This window comes from Ranitomeya imitator, chromosome 5, assembly GCF_032444005.1.
Source record: "Ranitomeya imitator isolate aRanImi1 chromosome 5, aRanImi1.pri, whole genome shotgun sequence".
In the NCBI taxonomy this organism is placed as follows: Eukaryota; Metazoa; Chordata; class Amphibia; order Anura; family Dendrobatidae; genus Ranitomeya; species Ranitomeya imitator.
In genome coordinates this window covers 630616926-630639649 of record NC_091286.1, presented here as the reverse complement: position 1 = coordinate 630639649, position 22724 = coordinate 630616926, and positions in this window count along the sequence as shown.

Below are 22724 nucleotides of genomic sequence, written 5' to 3'. Positions count from 1 at the left end.
CCACAGTGCCTTTTCATAAAGTCACACTGCGGTGCTGTGATTCGTGGCCTTGAGCAGTAAATATTTTGGCCGCTCAAACACGTCCTTACACCTGCTTCAGACTGGGCGGCCTCTGCTGATCCCTTCTCGCATGCCGCGGCCATGAGGCTGCACAGTCTGAAGAAGGCGGAAGGAGATGAGTTAAGACAGGTGAAGATATGCACTGCTCGTGCCCATCAATCACACCCTCGCAGTCAAAATAAGACAACGAGGAGCATTGTTTCAGGCAGGGCGGACGCACAGGCGCAACAAGCCAACCAATGATGTCAGAAGACGGGAAGCGCTACCAAGGGGGGTGCTGCGTATCATTAGAAAGGAAAGTCACACCTCAGGGACAGTGGAATGGTCTCAATGAGACACATTTTGTACTTGTTGAGTTCCACGTGTGCAAGGAGAAAAAGTCAGCCACCTTGTACAAATGCAGCAGTACTGCTGTACAAGGTGGCTGTTATACATAGAAACACCTGGGGGGGTGGGGGGCAGGCTCCCTTCAATTTCAGTTCATGTGCCTGCGTGGCGTTTGCAGGACACATTGCCAGCTACACAGCAGGGGAACAGCTGGCGGTGCTGAACCCCAATAACACATTGGCTGGTGTTTTTCTCTGTGCAGCTAGCATGTTCGGGCAGAAACTGGCGTTGTTTGAGCCCAGGGTCAGCAGGAGGAGGAGAGGAGCAAAGTGTAGGCCGAAGCCTGCACTGGTGGCAGCTTTTGTTCAGTTGTGCCAGCGTGGCTTGTGCTGGACACGATGCCGACTACACAGCAGGGGAACAGCTGGCGGTGCTGAACCCCACTAACACATTGGCTGGTGTTTTTCTCTGTGCAGCTAGCATGTCCAGGCAGAAACTGGCGTTGTTTGAGCCCAGGGTCAGCAGGAGGAGGAGAGGAGCAAAGTGTAGGCCGAAGCCTGCACTGGTGGCAGCTTTTGTTCTCTTGTGCCAGCGTGGCTTGTGCTGGACACGTTGCCGACTACACAGCAGGGGAACAGCTGGCGTTGCTGAACCCCACTAACACATTGACTGGTGTTTTTCTCTGTGCAGCTAGCAGTTCCGGGCAAAAACTAGCGGTGTTTGAGCCCAGGGTCAGCAGGAGGAGTAGAGGAGCAGAGTGTAGGCCGAAGCCTAGTTGAACCAATTTCAAAGGTTACCTTTAACCCCCCCCTCAGGTGTTGCAAGGTACAAGAGCCACACCTTGAACAGCATTAATGATGCACAAGTCAAAGGTTGCTCTATTTAATTTTGCTCCTTGCACACGCTGAATTAAACACGTACACTATTTAGCCCATTATACTGTCAAACAGTAGTGGAGGCATGACTACTAGTCTTTTTAAGGAGACGCAGCACAGGTGTACAAATTTACACCTAAGTGCTGTGCGCAGATTCCTTACCGTTGTTATTTGCAGTACAGGAAACTGCGCTCTTGTGTTATCCCTTGGCAATACCCTGTTAGTGCAGGCCGTCTCATGACCTCATTTCATGTTGGCCGTTGCGGTTAACGATGGCCATAAATCCCAGACCCACAGTGGCTTTTCCTAAAGTCACACTGCGGTGCTGGGATTCGTGGCCTTGTGCAGTAAATATGTTCGCCGCTCACACATGTCCTTACACCTGCTTCAGACTGGGCGGCCTCAGCTGATCCCTTATCGCATGCCGCGGCCATGAGGCCGCACAGTCAGAAGAAGGCGGAAGGAGGGGAGTGAAGACAGGGGAACATATGCACTGCTCGTGCCCATCAATCACACCCTCGCAGTCAAAATATATGAGACAACGGGGGGCGTTGTGTCGGGCAGGGGGGACGCACAGGCACAGCCAGCCAACCAATGATGTCAGGAGACGGGCAGCGCTAACAATGGGGGTGCTGCGTGTCATTAAAAAGGAAAGTCACACCTCAGGGACATTGTAATGGTCTGTAATGAGACACATTTTGTACTTGTTGAGTTCCACGTGTGCAAGGAGAAAAAGTCAGCCACCTTGTACAAATGCAGCAGTACTGCTGTACAAGGTGGCTGTTATACATAGAAACACCTGGGGGGGTGGGGGGCAGGCTCCCTTCAATTTCAGTTCATGTGCCTGCGTGGCGTTTGCAGGACACGTTGCCAGCTACACAGCAGGGGAACAGCTGGCGGTGCTGAACCCCACTAACACATTGGCTGGTGTTTTTCTCTGTGCAGCTAGCATGTCCGGGCAGAAACTGGTGTTGTTTGAGCCCAGGGTCAGCAGGAGGAGGAGAGGAGCAAAGTGTAGGCCGAAGCCTGCACTGGTGGCAGCTTTTGGTCAGTTGTGCCAGCGTGGCTTGTGCTGGACACGATGCCGACTACACAGCAGGGGAACAGCTGGCGGTGCTGAACCCCACTAACACATTGACTGGTGTTTTTCTCTGTGCAGCTAGCATGTCCGGGCAGAAACTGGCGGTGTTTGAGCCCGGGGTCAGCAGGAGGAGGAGAGGAGCAGAGTGTAGGCCGAAGCCTGCACTGGTGGCAGCTTTTGGTCGGTTGTGCCAGCGTGGCTTGTGCTGGACACGATGCCAACTACACAGCAGGGGAACAGCTGGCGGTGCTGAACCCCACGAACACATTGACTGGTGTTTTTCTCTGTGCAGCTAGCAGTTCCGGGCAGAAACTAGCGGTGTTTGAGCCCAGGGTCAGCAGGAGGAGTAGAGGAGCAGAGTGTAGGCCGAAGCCTAGTTGAACCAATTTCAAAGGTTACCTTTAACCCCCCCCCCCTCAGGTGTTGCAAGGTATAAGAGCCACACCTTGAACAGCATTAATGATGCACAAGTCAAAGGTTGCTCTATTTAATTTTGCTCCTTGCACACGCTGAATTAAACACGTACACTATTTAGCCCATTATACTGTCAAACAGTAGTGGAGGCGTGACTACTAGTCTTTTTAAGGAGACGCAGCACAGGTGTACAAATTTACACCTAGGTGCTGTGCGCAGATTCCTTACCGTTGTTATTTGCAGTACAGGAAACTGCGCTCTTGTGTTATCCCTTGGCAATACCCTGTTAGTGCAGGCCGTCTCATGACCTCATTTCATGTTGGCCGTTGCGGTTAACGATGGCCATAAATCCCAGACCCACAGTGGCTTTTCCTAAAGTCACACTGCGGTGCTGGGATTCGTGGCCTTGTGCAGTAAATATGTTCGCCGCTCACACATGTCCTTACACCTGCTTCAGACTGGGCGGCCTCAGCTGATCCCTTATCGCATGCCGCGGCCATGAGGCCGCACAGTCAGAAGAAGGCGGAAGGAGGGGAGTGAAGACAGGGGAACATATGCACTGCTCGTGCCCATCAATCACACCCTCGCAGTCAAAATATATGAGACAACGGGGGGCGTTGTGTCGGGCAGGGGGGACGCACAGGCACAGCCAGCCAACCAATGATGTCAGGAGACGGGCAGCGCTAACAATGGGGGTGCTGCGTGTCATTAAAAAGGAAAGTCACACCTCAGGGACATTGTAATGGTCTGTAATGAGACACATTTTGTACTTGTTGAGTTCCACGTGTGCAAGGAGAAAAAGTCAGCCACCTTGTACAAATGCAGCAGTACTGCTGTACAAGGTGGCTGTTATACATAGAAACACCTGGGGGGGTGGGGGGCAGGCTCCCTTCAATTTCAGTTCATGTGCCTGCGTGGCGTTTGCAGGACACGTTGCCAGCTACACAGCAGGGGAACAGCTGGCGGTGCTGAACCCCACTAACACATTGGCTGGTGTTTTTCTCTGTGCAGCTAGCATGTCCGGGCAGAAACTGGCGTTGTTTGAGCCCAGGGTCAGCAGGAGGAGGAGAGGAGCAAAGTGTAGGCCGAAGCCTGCACTGGTGGCAGCTTTTGGTCAGTTGTGCCAGCGTGGCTTGTGCTGGACACGATGCCGACTACACAGCAGGGGAACAGCTGGCGGTGCTGAACCCCACAAACACATTGACTGGTGTTTTTCTCTGTGCAGCTAGCATGTCCGGGCAGAAACTGGCGGTGTTTGAGCCCGGGGTCAGCAGGAGGAGGAGAGGAGCAGAGTGTAGGCCGAAGCCTGCACTGGTGGCAGCTTTTGGTCGGTTGTGCCAGCGTGGCTTGTGCTGGACACGATGCCAACTACACAGCAGGGGAACAGCTGGCGGTGCTGAACCCCACGAACACATTGACTGGTGTTTTTCTCTGTGCAGCTAGCAGTTCCGGGCAGAAACTAGCGGTGTTTGAGCCCAGGGTCCGCAGGAGGAGTAGAGGAGCAGAGTGTAGGCCGAAGCCTAGTTGAACCAATTTCAAAGGTTACCTTTAACCCCCCCCCCCCCTCAGGTGTTGCAAGGTACAAGAGCCACACCTTGAACAGCATTAATGATGCACAAGTCAAAGGTTGCTCTATTTAATTTTGCTCCTTGCACACGCTGAATTAAACACGTACACTATTTAGCCCATTATACTGTCAAACAGTAGTGGAGGCGTGACTACTAGTCTTTTTAAGGAGACGCAGCACAGGTGTACAAATTTACACCTAGGTGCTGTGCGCAGATTCCTTACCGTTGTTATTTGCAGTACAGGAAACTGCGCTCTTGTGTTATCCCTTGGCAATACCCTGTTAGTGCAGGCCGTCTCATGACCTCATTTCATGTTGGCCGTTGCGGTTAACGATGGCCATAAATCCCAGACCCACAGTGGCTTTTCCTAAAGTCACACTGCGGTGCTGGGATTCGTGGCCTTGTGCAGTAAATATGTTCGCCGCTCACACATGTCCTTACACCTGCTTCAGACTGGGCGGCCTCAGCTGATCCCTTATCGCATGCCGCGGCCATGAGGCCGCACAGTCAGAAGAAGGCGGAAGGAGGGGAGTGAAGACAGGGGAACATATGCACTGCTCGTGCCCATCAATCACACCCTCGCAGTCAAAATATATGAGACAACGGGGGGCGTTGTGTCGGGCAGGGGGGACGCACAGGCACAGCCAGCCAACCAATGATGTCAGGAGACGGGCAGCACTAACAATGGGGGTGCTGCGTGTCATTAAAAAGGAAAGTCACACCTCAGGGACATTGTAATGGTCTGTAATGAGACACATTTTGTACTTGTTGAGTTCCACGTGTGCAAGGAGAAAAAGTCAGCCACCTTGTACAAATGCAGCAGTACTGCTGTACAAGGTGGCTGTTATACATAGAAACACCTGGGGGGGTGGGGGGCAGGCTCCCTTCAATTTCAGTTCATGTGCCTGCGTGGCGTTTGCAGGACACGTTGCCAGCTACACAGCAGGGGAACAGCTGGCGGTGCTGAACCCCACTAACACATTGGCTGGTGTTTTTCTCTGTGCAGCTAGCATGTCCGGGCAGAAACTGGCGTTGTTTGAGCCCAGGGTCAGCAGGAGGAGGAGAGGAGCAAAGTGTAGGCCGAAGCCTGCACTGGTGGCAGCTTTTGGTCAGTTGTGCCAGCGTGGCTTGTGCTGGACACGATGCCGACTACACAGCAGGGGAACAGCTGGCGGTGCTGAACCCCACTAACACATTGACTGGTATTTTTCTCTGTGCAGCTAGCATGTCCGGGCAGAAACTGGCGGTGTTTGAGCCCGGGGTCAGCAGGAGGAGGAGAGGAGCAGAGTGTAGGCCGAAGCCTAGTTGAACCAATTTCAAAGGTTACCTTTAACCCCCCCCTCAGGTGTTGCAAGGTACAAGAGCCACACCTTGAACAGCATTAATGATGCACAAGTCAAAGGTTGCTCTATTTAATTTTGCTCCTTGCACACGCTGAATTAAACACGTACACTATTTAGCCCATTATACTGTCAAACAGTAGTGGAGGCGTGACTACTAGTCTTTTTAAGGAGACGCAGCACAGGTGTACAAATTTACACCTAGGTGCTGTGCGCAGATTCCTTACCGTTGTTATTTGCAGTACAGGAAACTGCGCTCTTGTGTTATCCCTTGGCAATACCCTGTTAGTGCAGGCCGTCTCATGACCTCATTTCATGTTGGCCGTTGCGGTTAACGATGGCCATAAATCCCAGACCCACAGTGGCTTTTCCTAAAGTCACACTGCGGTGCTGGGATTCGTGGCCTTGTGCAGTAAATATGTTCGCCGCTCACACATGTCCTTACACCTGCTTCAGACTGGGCGGCCTCAGCTGATCCCTTATCGCATGCCGCGGCCATGAGGCCGCACAGTCAGAAGAAGGCGGAAGGAGGGGAGTGAAGACAGGGGAACATATGCACTGCTCGTGCCCATCAATCACACCCTCGCAGTCAAAATATATGAGACAACGGGGGGCGTTGTGTCGGGCAGGGGGGACGCACAGGCACAGCCAGCCAACCAATGATGTCAGGAGATGGGCAGCGCTAACAATGGGGGTGCTGCGTGTCATTAAAAAGGAAAGTCACACCTCAGGGACATTGTAATGGTCTGTAATGAGACACATTTTGTACTTGTTGAGTTCCACGTGTACAAGGAGAAAAAGTCAGCCACCTTGTACAAATGCAGCAGTACTGCTGTACAAGGTGGCTGTTATACATACAAACACCTGGGGGGGTGGGGGGCAGGCTCCCTTCAATTCCAGTTCATGTGCCTGCGTGGCGTTTGCAGGACACATTGCCAGCTACACAGTAGGGGAACAGCTGGCGGTGCTGAACCCCACTAACACATTGGCTGGTGTTTTTCTCTGTGCAGCTAGCATGTCCGGGCAGAAACTGGCGTTGTTTGAGCCCAGGGTCAGCAGGAGGAGGAGAGGAGCAAAGTGTAGGCCGAAGCCTGCACTGGTGGCAGCTTTTGTTCAGTTGTGCCAGCGTGGCTTGTGCTGGACACGATGCCGATTACACAACCGGGGGAACAGCTGGCGGTGCTGAACCCCACTAACACATTGGCTTGTGTTTTTCTCTGTGCAGTTAGCATGTCCGGGCAGAAACTGGCGGTGTTTGAGCCCAGGGTCAGCAGGAGGAGGAGAGGAGCAAAGTGTAGGCCGAAGCCTGCACTGGTGGCAGCTTTTGGTCAGTTGTGCCAGCGTGGCTTGTGCTGGACACGATGCCGACTACACAGCAGGGGAACAGCTGGCGGTGCTGAACCCCACTAACACATTGGCTGGTGTTTTTCTCTGTGCAGCTAGCATGTCCGGGCAGAAACTGGCGTTGTTTGAGCCCAGGGTCAGCAGGAGGAGGAGAGGAGCAGAGTGTAGGCCGAAGCCTAGTTGAACCAATTTCAAAGGTTACCTTTAACCCCCCCCTCAGGTGTTGCAAGGTACAAGAGCCACACCTTGAACAGCATTAATGATGCACAAGTCAAAGGTTGCTCTATTTAATTTTGCTCCTTGCACACGCTGAATAAAACACGTACACTATTTAGCCCATTATACTGTCAAACAGTAGTGGAGGCGTGACTACTAGTCTTTTTAAGGAGATGCAGCACAGGTGTCAAAATTTACACCTAGCTGCTGTGCGCAGATTCCTGAGCATTGTTATTTGCTGTACAGGAGTCTGCGCTATTGTGATTTCTTGGCCATGCGCTGTGAGCGCTTCCTGTCTTCTGACCTCATTTCATTTCGGCCGTTGCGGTTAGCGATGGACATGAATCCCAGACCCACAGTGTGTTTTCAAAAAATCACACTGCGTGGCTGGGATTCGTGGCCTTGTGCAGTAAATAGGTTTGCCGCTTACACATGTCCTTACACCTGCTCCACACTGGGCGGCCTCAGCTGATCCCTTATCGCCTACCACGGCCAGGAGGCCGCACAGTCTGAAGAAGGCGGAAGGAGATGAGTTAAGACAGGCGAACATATGCACTGCTCGTGCCCATAAACCACACCCTCGCTGACAAAATAAATATGACAACGAGGGGCGTTGTTTCTAGCAGGGCGGATGCACAGGCGCAGCCAGCTAACCATGATGACAAAAAACGGGAAACGGTACCAAGGGGGGTGCTGCGTATCATTAGAAAGGAAAGTCACACCTCAGGGACAGTGGAATGGTCTCAATGAGACACATTTTGTACGTGTTGAGTTCCACGTGGGCAAGGAGAAAAAGTCAGCCACCTTGTACAAATGCAGCAGTACTGCTGTACTAGGTGGCTGTTATACATAGAAACACCTGGGGGGGTGGGGCCAGGTTCCTTTAATTTCAGTTCATGTGCCTGCGTGGCGTTTGCAGGTCACGTTGCCGGCTACACAGCAGGGGAACAGCTGGCGTTGCTGAACCCCACTAACACATTGGCTGGTGTTTTTCTCTGTGCAGCTAGCACTTCCGGGCAAAAACTAGCGGTGTTTGAGCCCAGGGTCAGCAGGAGGAGGAGAGGAGCAGAGTGTAGGCCGAAGCCTGCACTGGTGGCAGCTTTTGTTCTGTTGTGCCAGCGTGGCTTGTGCTGGACACGTTGCCGACTACACAGCAGGGGAACAGCTGGCGGTGCTGAACCCCACTGACACATCACCTAGTGTTTTTTCTGTGTAGACAACACTTCCAGGTGGCAACTGACAGTGTTGAAACCCAGGGAATCAAAGAGGAGCAGAGTGTAGGCCGAAGCCTGCAGTGGAGCAAGTTGAAAGGGAACCTTTAACCCCCCCCCCCCAGGCATTTGTTGCTGAAAGAGCCATCTTGTACAGCAGTAATACTGCACATGGAAAATGGTGGCTCCGAAAATTATGCTCCTTGCAAACGCTGAAGTACACACTCATATAATGTGTCCCCTCACACCGTCAAACCATCCCGGAAGTGGGACTTTCCTTTGTATTGTGACACAGCACAGCCGTCATTCCAACCCCCTTGGTGCCGGGCGCCACCTCCTCAACGTTGTTTGGTTCTGTCACGGAGCCCGCGCTGTAATGTTATCCCTTGGCCATGCACAGTTAGCGGTGCCCATCTTCTGACATCATGTAGGTGTCAGGCTGGCAGTGCCTGTGCGTCCAAGCTGCCCGAGATCCAACCTTGCAGTGTCATCTAATGTAGTCCCACTGCGGGCCAGGGATCCATGGGCATGCGCAGTTCATATCATCGCCTCTCACTCACCTCCTTCCTGCTTCTTCAGACTGTGCGGCGTCACGGCCGTGGCATGCTATTAGGGATCAGCTGACGCCGCCTAGTCTGAAGAAGCGTGAAGAAGGGGAGTGAGAGGCTAGTATATGCACTGCGCATGGCCATGGATACCAGGCCCACTGTGGGATCACATTAGACGACACTGCGAGGTGTGATTTCGGGCAGCGTGGACGCACAGGCGCAGCCAGGACGACAACAAATGATGTCAGAGGACAGGCAGCGCAAACTGTGCATGGCCAAGGGATAACATAACAGCGCAGGGTCCATGACGGAATCAAACAACGCTAAGGAGGCAGCGCACGGTGCCAAGGGGGTAGCAATGACGGCTGTGCTGCGTCACATTACAAAGGAAAGTCCCACCTCCGGGACGGTTGGACGGTGTGAGGGGACACATTACATGAGTGTGTAGTTCAGCGTTTGCAAGGAGCATAATTTCAAGAGCGACCTTTCCCTTGTGCAGTATTAGTGCTGCACATGGTGGCTCTTTCAGTAACAAACGCCTAGGGGGGGGGGACAGGTCCCCTTACATTTTAGTTGTGCCAGCGTGGCGGTCGCATAACACGTTGCCGGATACACAGCTGGGGATCAGCTGACGTTACTGAACCCCAATAACAGGGGAGCGACTGTTGACTGTGCACACAGCACTTCCAGGCACCAACTGGCGGTGTTAGAGCCCAGGGACAGCAGGAGGAGCAGATTGGAGGTATTGCCGCACACACAGCTGGGGATCAGCTGACGTTACTGAACCCCAATAACAGAGGAGCGACTGTTGACTGTGCACACAGCACTTCCAGGCACCAACTGGCGGTGTTAGAGCCCAGGGACAGCAGGAGGAGCAGATTGGAGGTATTGCCGCACACACAGCTGGGGATCAGCTGACGTTACTGAACCCCAATAACAGAGGAGCGACTGTTGACTGTGCACACAGCACTTCCAGGCACCAACTGGCGGTGTTAGAGCCCAGGGACAGCAGGAGGAGCAGAGGAACAGAGTGTAGGCCGAAGCCTGATTGGAGCAAGTTGAAAGGAAACCTTTAACCCCCCCCCCCTCAAGACATTTGTAGCTGAAAGAGCCATCTTGTGCAGCACTAAGGATGCAAAAGGAAAAGGTTGCTCTTTTAATTATGCTCCTTGCAAACACCGAAGTAAACACTAAAAATGTGTCCCTTTATACCATTAAACCGTTCCGGAGGTGCGAATTTCCTTCGTAATGGGACACAGCACAGCTGTCATTCCTATCCCCTTGATGCCGTGCGCTGCCTCCTCAGCGTTGTTTTAAGCTGTCACGGAGCCTGCGCTGTTCTGTTAGCCCTTGGCCATGCCCAATTAGCGCTGCCTGTCTTCTGACATAATTTGGTGTCAGGCTGTCAGTGCCTGTGCGTCCACGCTGCTCCAGATCCCACCTCGCAGTCTTGTCTAACGTAATCCCACTGCGGGCCTTGGAACCATGGGCATGCACAGTGCATAACCTCGACTCTCACTCCCCTCCTTCCCTCTTCTTCAGACTGTGCGGTGTCACGGCCGTGGCATGCTAGGAATCAGCTGACGGCGCACAGTCTAAAGAAGGCGGATGGAAATGAGCGAGAGCCCGAGGGGAAGATATGCACTGCGCATGCCCATGGATCCCAGGCCCGCAGTGTGACTCAATCAGAAGACACTGCGAGGCGGGATCTCGGGCAGCGCAGCCGCACAGGCGCAGCCAGCCTGACACCAAATTATGTCAGAAGACAGGCAGCGCAAATAGGGCATGCCCAAGGGATAACAGAACAGCGCAGGCTCCGTGACAGCTTAAAACAACGCTGAGGAGGCAGCGCATGGCACCAAGGGGGTAGGAATGACGGCTGTGCTGCGTCACATTACGAAGGAAAGTCCCAGCTCCGGGACGGTATAACGGTATCAGTGAACACATTTTATAAGTGTTAAGTTCTGCGTGTGCAAAGAGCTAAAAAAAAGAGCTACCTTTTCCTTGTGCAGCATTACTGCTGCACAAGATGGCTCTTTCAGTAACAAACGACGGGGGGGGGGGGACAGGTTCCCTTACATTTAGGTTGTTGTGCCAGCGTGGCGGTCGCAGGACACATTGCCGGCTACACAGCTGGGGATCAGCTGACGATACTGAAACCCAATAACACTGGGTCGTATGGTTTTACTGTGCAGCCTGCACTTCTGAGCCGCAACTGGCGGTGTTGGAGCCCAGGAATAGCAGTTCAGGTGGTAGAAAGATGAACACAGCAGGAGACCTGGATGACACCCAATTACTTAATCAGGCAGAGGAGTGGCAAATTCCTGCGAGATCCAGGCCTGGTTCATTTTCAGGAAAGTAAGCCGGTCAACGTTATCGGAGGATAGTCGCATGCGACGGTCTGTTAGTACACCACCTGCGGCACTAAAGACACGTTCCGATAAGACACTAGCCGCAGGGCAAGCCAGCACCTCCAATGCATACTGGCTTAGCTCTGGCCATGTATCCAGCTTAGAGACCCAAAACTTGAACGGGGAAGAGCCGTCTGGGAGTACAGTAAGAGGGCAAGCCATGTAGTCTGTCACCATCTGACGGAACCGTTGCCTCCTGCTGACTGGAGCCGCCGGTGATGGTGTAGACATTTGGGGCGGGCACACAAAAGTGTGCCAAAGTTGTGCCATACTGGGCTTGCCTTGGGCAGAGGCACTGCTTCTGCTCCCTCTTTGGGCAGAGCCTCCTCCACTGCCTCGACGCACTGAGCTGCTTTGTAAAGCACTAGCAGCACTCCTCTCAGTTGGACAGGAGAAGATGATGGAATTCACCAGTGTGTCGTGGTACTCCGGCAATTTACGCTCCCGGGTCAACGCAGGGATGAGGTTTTGGACGTTGTCCCGGTAGCGAGGATCGAGGAGGGTGAACACCCAATAATCAGGCATGTTGAGAATGTGGTCGATGCGGCGGTCGTTTCTCAGGCACTGCAGCATGAAATCCACCATGTGCTGCAGAGTGCCAACTGGCCCAGAAACGCTGTCCCCTGCTTGAGACATGATCTCTGCCCGCTCGTCATCACCCCACCCTCGCTGTACACACTGACCACTGGACAATTGTGTCGCTCCCTCCTCTGGACGGAGCTCTTCCTCCTCCATTGACTCCTCCTCATCCTCCTCACAAATTGGCCCCTGCGTACCCCTTTGTGAGGAACCACGTGGCGCTGACTCTCCAGAAGCTGATGGAAAAGGTGACTCCTCATCCTCCACCTCTTCCACCACATCATCCCTTAACCCTTGCAAAGTTTGCTGAAGCAGGCAGATAAGGGGGACAGTCATGCTGACTAGTGCATCATCTGCATTTGCCATCCGCGTGGAATAATCGAAAGGACGCAAAACCTGGCAGACGTCCTTCATAGTGGCCCACTCTGTGGTTGTGGAGTCTGATCGGCGCTGACTGCGACTTCTTTGCGCCTGATGCAGCTGGTACTCCATAACTGCTTGCTGCTGTTCACACAACCGCTCCAACATATGTAACGTGGAATTCCACCGGGTAGGTAGGTCACATATGATGCGGTGTTCCGGAAGGCGGAATCGGCGCTGCAGAGCAGCAATGCGGGATCTGGCCAAGCTGGAACGCCGCAAGTGAGCACACTCTAGGCGGACCTTGTGCAGCAGGGCATCAAGATCCGGATAGTCCCTCAGAAAACTCTGCACAACCAAATTGAGCACATGTGCCAGACATGGGATGTGAGTGAGGTTGCCAAGGGCCAAAGCTGCCACCAGATTTCGGCCATTGTCACACACTACCATGCCTGGCTGGAGATTCGCTGGCAGTAACCACACATCGCTCTCCTGCTTGATGGCATTCCAGAGCTCCTGCGCTGTGTGGCTTCGATGCCCCAATGAAACTTGTTTCAAGACGGCCTGCTGACGTTTGGCCACGGCTGTGCTCATGTCGGTCATAGGTAAACGTTCACGGGTCCATGTGGAGGTGGACTGTGACGGATCCTGCAGAGAGGAATCAGAGGAACTGGTGTAAGAGGAGGAGTCGACGCGTACAGACTGGATTCCTGCAATCTTTGGAGTGGGCAGGACACTTCCTGCGCCACTCGCACGATCTGTACCTGGCTCAACAACATTAACCCAATGGGCAGTGAGGGAAACATATCGCCCCTGTCCATGCTGACTGGTCCACGCATCGGTGGTGAGGTGGACCTTGCTACTGACGGCGTTCAGTAGCGCATGTTTTATGTTTGCCTCAACATGCCTGTGCAGGGCAGGGACAGCTTGCCTGCTGAAGTAAAAGCGGCTGGGCACCTTGTACTGTGGGACTGCCAATGCCATCAAGTCATGGAAGCTGTCAGTCTCCACCAGCCTGAACGAGAGCATTTCCAGGGACAACAGTTTGGCAATGCCTGCATTCAGAGCCTGTGCTCGGGGGTGGTTGGCCGAGAATGCCCGCCTTTTCTCCCATGCCTGGACTACCGATGGCTGTAGAGTAGACTGGGAGTGTGAGGATGACTGGGAAGGTGGTGCTGTGGGTGGAATTACACTAGGTCTCTGGACAACAGTGGAGGAAGAGGCAACACGAGATGAAGAGGTGGTAGCTGCCGCTGTTGGTTGGCCTACGTCTTCACTGTGTTTCTGTAACTCCACCGCGTGCCTGTTCCGCACATGTTTCCACATATTTGTGGTATTGAGGTTGCTGACACTTTTACCTCTTTTTACTTTCTGATGACACAGCTTGCATTTGACAAAACAAATGTCATCTGCAACTGTGTCAAAAAAGGACCAGGCACTGCAAGTCTTGGGAGCGCCCTTTTTGGCTTTGGAAAGAGACAGGCTCCTAACGGGTGCCAAAGTGGAGGCTACAGGCTCCGCAGTCTTCCCCCTCCCTCTCCCTCTTTGGCCAGTAAGGGGAAGCTCTTCCTCAGAGCTGCTCCCACCACCTTCCTGTTCCTCACGCCACGATGGGTCAAGGACCTCATCATCTCCACTACCCTCTGCCACCAACTGCTCCTCCTGGGTAGTCTCGGCAGCACAGTACGCATCAGAAAGCGGCACCTGAGTTTCATCATCAGATGCGTACTGCGCTGTGGTCACCGGAGGCACTGGCCCATCTGCCTCTTCAGAGTCAGAGAGATAAAGCTTTTGGGCATCACTGCACACTGCCTCTTCTTCCATTTCTCCAATGCTGCTTGGCTGGCCCCCTGTTTCCAAGCCAAGAGATTCAGAGAACAGAAGTAGAGACGGCTCCTGTCCTGGGCTCTCTGACTGCCTGGCCAATTTGGCAGGTGGTGAAGAGACAGATGGCTGCTCTCCAGTGCTCTGTGCCTGAGAGGATGTGGCACTAACTGAAGTCGATGCCGAGGCGTTAGCTGCCATCCACCCGACAACGGCTTCAATTTGGTCTTCACGTAGCAGCGGTGCACGGCGCTCTCCGACAAAGCTGAGCATGAAGGACTGTTCCCTGCTGAAACTGAGTGACGACGAGTCACCGGCGCCCGCAGCAGGCACAGAATCACCACGTCCTCTCCCTGCTCCTCTCCCTGCTCCGCGCCCACGTGCCTTACTCCCTGCCCTCTTCATCTTGGTTGACAGATAAAGATAAGCAGAAAAGTACTAAGGCCTTAGTGTGCTTATTCCTGAAATGCTCCTCCTAACAGGTGTAAGAAACACTAATGTTGTAAATTGTGGACTAAACTTTATTATTTTTCAAATGTGGCCTACACAAATGTTAAGTTGTGTTTGGTGAACTTAACTTTTTTTTTGGTGCAGATCGGGCTACAGAGCTAGTTTAAATCACACGGAGACCGTGTAGACAGCCGTAAACGGCGCTGCAAGGCCAAAAAACCCTCCTCTCGGTTATCCTATATAGTGTTTTTCCACTATTTAGCTGGATACGAGTGGAAAGACACTAATAGGAATTTTTTTTTTCAAATTTTAAACTGGCTGCACTATTTGAAAAAAAGGAAATTGTTTTTCAAGGTATGAGGCAGTAACGCACCCTGAGCTGAATCCAACCGGCTATGGCTGCACACAGACTACAGGGCGAGCTGCGCTCACACAGAGACCGTGCAGACAGCCGTAAACGGCGCTGCAAGGCCAACAAACCCTCCTCTAGGTTATCCTATATAGTGTTTTTCCACTATTTAGCTGGATACGAGTGGAAAGACACTAATAGGAATTTTTGTTTTTCAAATTTTAAACAGGCTGCACTATTTGAAAAAAAGTAAAATTTTTCTCTAGGTATGAGCCAGTAACGAACCCTGAGCTGAATCCAACCGGCTATGGCTGCACACAGACTACAGGGCGAGCTGGGCTCACACGGAGACCGTGCAGACAGCCGTAAACGGCGCTGCAAGGCCAAAAAACCCTCCTCTAGGTTATCCTATATAGTGTTTTTCCACTATTTAGCTGGATACGAGTGGAAAGACACTAATAGGAATTTTTTTTTTCAAATTTTAAACAGGCTGCACTATTTGAAAAAAAGTAAAATTTTTCTCAAGGTATGAGCCAGTAACGAACCCTGAGCTGAATCCAACCGGCTATGGCTGCACACAGACTACAGGGCGAGCTGGGCTCACACGGAGACCATGCAGACAGCCGTAAACGGCGCTGCAAGGCCCAAAAACCCCCCTCTAGGTTATCCTATGTAGTGTTTTTCCACAATAGAGCTGGAGACTGGTGGAAAAACACTAATAGGAAATTTGAGAAAAAATGTGCAGCAGGCTGCACTAAGAGCAAAAAAGGACAACTGTGTGAGGCAGTGTGAACCCCCCCTGAGCTGAATACAACCGGGTATATGGCTGCACACAGACTACAGAGTGAGCTGCACACACACACACACAGAGACCTTGCAGAACGCTGTTAAAACAGCGCTGCAAGGCAAGAGCAAGGTGAACAGTGAAGAACACACAGCGTTTTGCTAAATTAGCCTTTGGAAAGGAAAATAAAGCAATTAGCTAGCTCGACTGGCCCTCAGTTAGAACACAGCGTCCTGTCCCTAACTGAAATCACAGCAGAGTGAGCGCAAAATGGCGGCAGCGTTTTTTATAGTGCAGAGTGACATCATTTCAGCAGCCAATCCAAGCCTTGCCAGTACTTACATGCCCACCATGCTAAACAGGATGTGCCCACACTTCCAATCATTCCTCATTGGCTGCTGCGTTCAGTTTGAATTCTGGGAACTTCCGATTCCGGTATCCGATACGCGGGAAGTATCGGAATTCGGTATCGGAATTCCGATACCGCAAATATCGGCCGATACCCGATACTTGCGGTATCGGAATGCTCAACACTACCGGGCAGTTAACGACATTTAGGTGGTAAAAATAACATTTTTTCTTCAAGTCATGCTACTTTGTATTAATTCCTCAAAAGCACCTGAATGGTTAATAAATTACCTGACAGCAGTTTTGAGCACGATGAGATATGAGGTTTTTAAAATGGTCTCACTTTTGGGGATTTTGCAACATATACAGTAGGTGCGCCAAAGTCACTTCAAAACTAAACAGGTCCCCTAGAAAGAAAGCTATGCACATTTCCTTGAAAAAATGAAAAATTGCTGCTACAATGTTAAGCCTTCTGACACCCTAACAAAATAAAAGGAAATCTTAAAAATGGTGCTGATATAAAGCAGATGTGACAGAAATGCTATTTAATGACTATTTTATGAAGAATTACTGTTTGGATTAAAGGGATAATCATTGTTTGAAAATTGCTAATATTTAGAATTTTCTGGACAAATTTCTGATATTTTTATAAATAAACGCAGAAAATATGAAGCCTTCCAGAGTTATTACCACATAAAGTGACACTGGTCAGATTTGAAAAATTTGGCCCGGTCACTAAGGGGTTAAATTAAAAGATATGCAAAGACCATCTGTAAATTTTGGCTTTTATATAGAGGTGCTAGCACAGAAAAACAATATGAAAAACCCAAGCACTTAGTAGAGATGAGCAAATCTGTTCAAATGTATTTGAGGCAAATTAAATTGCTGATAAAAGCCATTTATTGTGTCCTAAGTTCTCTCCAGATCACAAATTATACTATATGTAGAGGTTTTTTTTTTAAAAAAAAATATATATATACTCACCCCCACATATCCTGTTGCAGCATCACTCCACCCAGTACTCTATTAGATCATTTCCTCCTCCTCCAGTCTTCTCCTCCATCTGCATTTTTTCTCGCTCTCTGACTTCTTCTGCATTCACTAAATCTCATGTGATGCCATAACGTGCATTGCCCTGTGATACTGTGGTATCATTGGAAGCCTAATCAGCACCGGAGGCACCAAAGCGTGAAGACAGAATAGAAGACTAGAGTAGAAGGGCAGAAACAAGCCAGCAGAGGACCAGATACAGGAGAGGTGGCAGGTAAGGTCACTTTATTATTTTATTTTTTTTAACTCCTTCCCAGCACTAAAAGAATTAAGCAAAATATAAAAAAGAGGTAAAGTGCATGTAACCTCTCTATAAATCACTTGTGTGGCTACATCTAGTATATGAGATCTAGTTTTGAGATTCACATTTTAAAAAGGAGAAGTCCAGCAATGAGCAAATAGATTATTAAAAGGGAAAGTAGGCCTCCCATATGATGAGAGGTTGGAAAATTTGGGCTTGTTTAGTAGTGATGAGCGAGTGTACTCATTGCTTGGGTTTTCCCAATCATGCTCAGGTGGTCTTAGAGAATTTGTAACTGCTCGGAGATTTAGTTTTTGTTGACACAGTGTTAGGGGTCGAGTTCCCGCTTCTGCACAGGGGGAATCTCAGGCCGTTTCTGCTGCGGTCTCCCATTCTTCTCCTGCTGCAGTGGAACCTGCTCAGCGCAGACGTCGGTCCTTGCGTCTCGCTCAGTCTCACTCTGTGCTTAGGCTTGCTGTTGCTATTCCAGCTTCTGCCTTTGAAGCCAGTGTTGGGCAGCAGCGAGCGGACGCTTTTGGGACTAAGTCCTGCTTTTTCCCTTCTGAGCATGCCCAGGGTGAGATCTCCTGTTGGAGATCGAGGGTCACATGCTCAGATGCTGCAGCAGTTCCCATTGGCCCTCTTGGAAGGTCCTGAAGGTGCTAACTTCAGTGGCAGCTTCCTATTGGTCCTTTATTGGAAGGTCCTGAATGTGCTGCAGCTATATAAGCTTTGCATGACCGCACGGCCGTGCGCTAGTATACATTCGTATACGTGTGTTTGTTGTGAGTGCAAGTCGTTCATTAAATACCCCTACCCTATTGTATGACTGTTCACGTAAGGAGTATGGCTGCTACCTGGCGCCCGACTAACCACTCAACGTGTCACACACGAATCAGCGTCTATTGCTGTGACCGCCAGTGCGGCGCCACGCGCCAGTAGTGCACTTCCTGACCCACGTGGATTTTTCGTTTTTCCGTGTTCGTTTTTCACTCCCCTCCTTCCCAGAGCCATAACTTTTTTATTTTTCCGTCAATTTGGCCATGTGAGGGCTTATTTTTTGCGGGATGAGTAGTAGTAGTTTTGAACGACATCATTGGTTTTAACATGTCGTGTACTAGAAAACAGGAAAAAAATTCCAAGTGCGGTGAAATTGCAAAAAGAGTGCAGTCCCACACTTGTTTGGCTTTTTTGCTAGGTTCACGAAATGCTAAAACTGACCTGCCATTATGATTCTCCAGGTCATTTCGAGTTCATAGACACCTAACATGTCTAGGTTATGTTTTACCTAAGTGGTGAAAAAAAATTCCAAACTTTGCTTAAAAAAAAAAATTTGTGCCATTTTCCGATACTCGTAGCGTCTCCATTTTTCATGGTCTGGGGTCGGTTGAGGGCTTATTTTTTGCGTGCCGAGATGACATTTCTAATGATAGCATTTTGGTGCAGATACGTTCTTTTGATCGCCCGTTATTGCATTTTAATGCAATGTCGTGGTGACCAAGAAAACGTAATTCTGGCGTTTCAAATTATTTTCTCGCTACACCGATTAGCGATCAGGTTAATGTTTTTTTTAATTGATAGATCGCGGTGATACCAAATATGTGTAGATTTGATTTTTTTATTATTGATTTATTTTGATTGGGGCGAAAGGGGGTGATTTAAACTTTTATATTTTTTTTTATTTTTTTCACATTTTTTTTTACTTTTTTTTGTTACTTTTGCCATGCTTCAATAGCTTCCATGGGAGGCTAGAAGCAGGCACAGCACGATCTCCTCTGCTACATAGCAGTGATCTGCTGTTCGCTGCTATGTAGGGTGGCGCTCACAGCTACCGGCGATCAGTAACCATAGAGGTCTCAAGGACCTCTATGGTTACAATGAAGAAGCATCGCAGACCTCCGATCATGTGACGGGGGTCGGCGATGCCGTCATTTCTGGCCACCCGGCCAGATGCGGTAGTTAAATGCCGCTGTCTGCGTTTGACAGCGGCATTTAACTAGTTAATAGGTGCGGGCAGATCGCGATTCTGCCCGCGCCTATTACGGGCACATGTCAGCTGTTCAAAACAGCTGACATGTTCCGGCTTTGATGCGGGCTCACCGCCGGAGCCCGCATCAAAGCAGGGCTTCTGACCTCGGACGTACTATCCCGTCCGAGGTCAGAAAGGGGTTAAAACACCCAGTTGCGGTGTTGAGCGCTATTAGTCTAAACGGACTTCTACCCCGAGTCTTGGGACTGAATTCGGTGACTCTTAGCTCGCGCTCTTTAGTGCGGTATTGCGGTCCTGTGACTTAACAAGGTTCACACAGTAAAATATCGATATTTGCAGATGATACAAAACTATGTAAAGCAGTTAATACAAGAGAAGATAGTATTCTGCTACAGATGGATCTGGATAAGTTGGAAACTTGGGCTGAAAGGTGGCAGATGAGGTTTAACAATGATAAATGTAAGGTTATACACATGGGAAGAGGGAATCAATATCACCATTACACACTGAACGGGAAACCACTGGGTAAATCTGACAGGGAGAAGGACTTGGGGATCCTAGTTAATGATAAACTTACCTGGAGCAGCCAGTGCCAGGCAGCAGCTGCCAAGGCAAACAGGATCATGGGGTGTATTAAAAGAGGTCTGGATACACATGATGAGAGCATTATACTGCCTCTGTACAAATCCCTAGTTAGACCGCACATGGAGTACTGTGTCCAGTTTTGGGCACCAGTGCTCAGGAAGGATATAATGGAACTAGAGAGAGCACAAAGGAGGGCAACAAAATTAATAAAGGGGATGGGAGAACTACAATACCCAGATAGATTAGCGAAATTAGGATTATTTAGTCTAGAAAAAAGAACACTGAGGGGCGATCTAATAACCATGTATAAGTATATAAGGGGACAATACAAATATCTCGCTGAGGATCTGTTTATACCAAGGAAGGTGACGGGCACAAGGGGGCATTCTTTGCGTCAGGAGGAGAGAAGGTTTTTCCACCAACATAGAAGAGGATTCTTTACTGTTAGGGCAGTGAGAATCTGGAATTGCTTGCCTGAGGAGGTGGTGATGGCGAACTCAGTCGAGGGGTTCAAGAGAGGCCTGGATGTCTTCCTGGAGCAGAACAATATTGTATCATACAATTATTAGGTTCTGTAGAAGGACGTAGATCTGGATATTTATTATGATGGAATATAGGCTGAACTGGATGGACAAATGTCTTTTTTCGGCCTTACTAACTATGTTACTATGTTACTATGTTACTTCCACCACCATATAGTGCTGCCATTTACTAGCAGCAGGTTTTCACCTGCACGATGGACCCCGGACTGCGAACGCACCTATTAATATTTCATCTTATACTTGGTGCGTTCCGCCAGTCCTAACACACAGCTGCATGATTTAGGGCTGCTAGACAGCCTGAGTACATGTGGGGGTTGCCTGCTTGCTAGGGAATCCCCAAATGTAATCAAGCTGTCTAGTAGCCGCAAATCATCTAGCTGCGGCAAGGAAAACTAAATCTCTGAGCAGACACAAATATTCGGAGATCACCCGAGCAACGAGTATACTCGCTCATCACTATTGTTTAACTTAGAAAAAAGATGCCTCAGAGCCAGAGGAGATCTCATTTCTATGTATACATATGTGTGTGATCTGGCACATGACTTATTATTTCCAAAAACAATACAAAGGACCAGGAGGCACTCTCTACGGGATAAAGAAAGGCAATTAGGGTAAGTAAATAAGAAAGGATTCTTTATAGTTAGAGCAGTCAGACTGTGGAATGTCCCACCACAAGAGGTAGTAATGGCAGACATTATAACAGCTTTAAAAATCAGGGTTGGATATTTTCTTTTGGAGAAATAACTCTGTGGGTTTTAGATAATTTTAGTGGTTGAACTTGATGGACCTAAGTCTTTTTACGACCCATGTAACTATGTAAATACTGTATTTTCTGGCATATAAGACTACTTTTTAACCCTTGAAAATCTTCTCAAAAGTCGGGTATCGTCTTATACGCCAGGTGTCGTCTTATAGGGCAGGTGCGGAGTAATCTGCGGTCGCCGCATACTGTGGGGGGAGCGATCCCGATGACAAGGAGAGGGGGCACCTCACCGGGAAGGTGTAAGTGAAGGAGAGGCAGAGGAGGAGATAATAGGATACAAGGGCGAGCCAGATTAGTGAAAGAGGAGTGTTTTTCTAGGCACAGCACCGCTGTCTCTCTCTTATTTGCATAACCCTGGCATCCCAGACACTGACAGTTTGCTTCACTTACACCTTCCTGGTGAGGCGCTCCCTCACCTCGTCATCGGGACCACTTCCCCCCACTACATACGTCGACCGCAAATTGCTCCGCACCCACCCTATAAGATGACACCTGGCATATAAGACAACCCCCTACTTTTGAGAAGATATATTTACTTATATACTTATATGCCCAGTCGTCTTATACGCCGGAAAATACGGTATATGTAACTATGTAAATGGTGGTCTGTAGGACATCATTTTCCTTGATTCAAGCTTTCGAATAACAAAAAATGTGGGTTCTGGTGAAACAGATTTTTTTTCATGAACTTTGAAACAATTTTTTATAAATTTGTTCATTCTCACCATTTAGCATTACTCATAAGAAAGCCAACTACTGCATCTGAGACTATCAAAGTTTGATTCACATTCGAAGAAGGTGCACAGAAGGTCCATTTAATTTTTAAAACTATGATTTTTTTTTTTTAATTTTGCCGTTTTATTCTTTCTCATCTCGAACCCTCCCACATTGGCTGAGAGTCCATAATTATTTTTCGTGCAAGAACATTACCTAGCAAACTGTATTTTTTAGGACCATATGCCTGGCATATATTACATTGGTTAATTACTCCATAAAAACATGTACATTTTCACCACTGTGATATTTGCTTAATAAAATTACATTTTCTTCATTGGTAGAGCTTTATAACGAGACTATATTCTAGGGGCAGGGAAATCTATATTTCAAGTTGGTCTCCTATTATAATATAACAACCTACCTCACTCGTTTCTCAGAAGTAAAAAAGGGAAAAAGGAAACTTTAAAGTGCAGAAAGTAATGAAGATATGAAAATACAATAAAGGCTAAAAGCTTTTGCTTCTCACACATAATCACTTACGATGATGAGGGCGATATGTCTTGATAACCAAACGTTTCTGTTCCATGACTCTCACATAAAGAAGATGAAAACTACTATGAATCTTGTTCTTTATTCGCCTCAATGTTGAGTAATATTCAGTACAGGTAAAATGCTGAGGAAGCTTTTAATTATTCATGTCAAACTGCTTGAGTAGACGCATTAAGGCTGGATGTCAATAAAATTGTC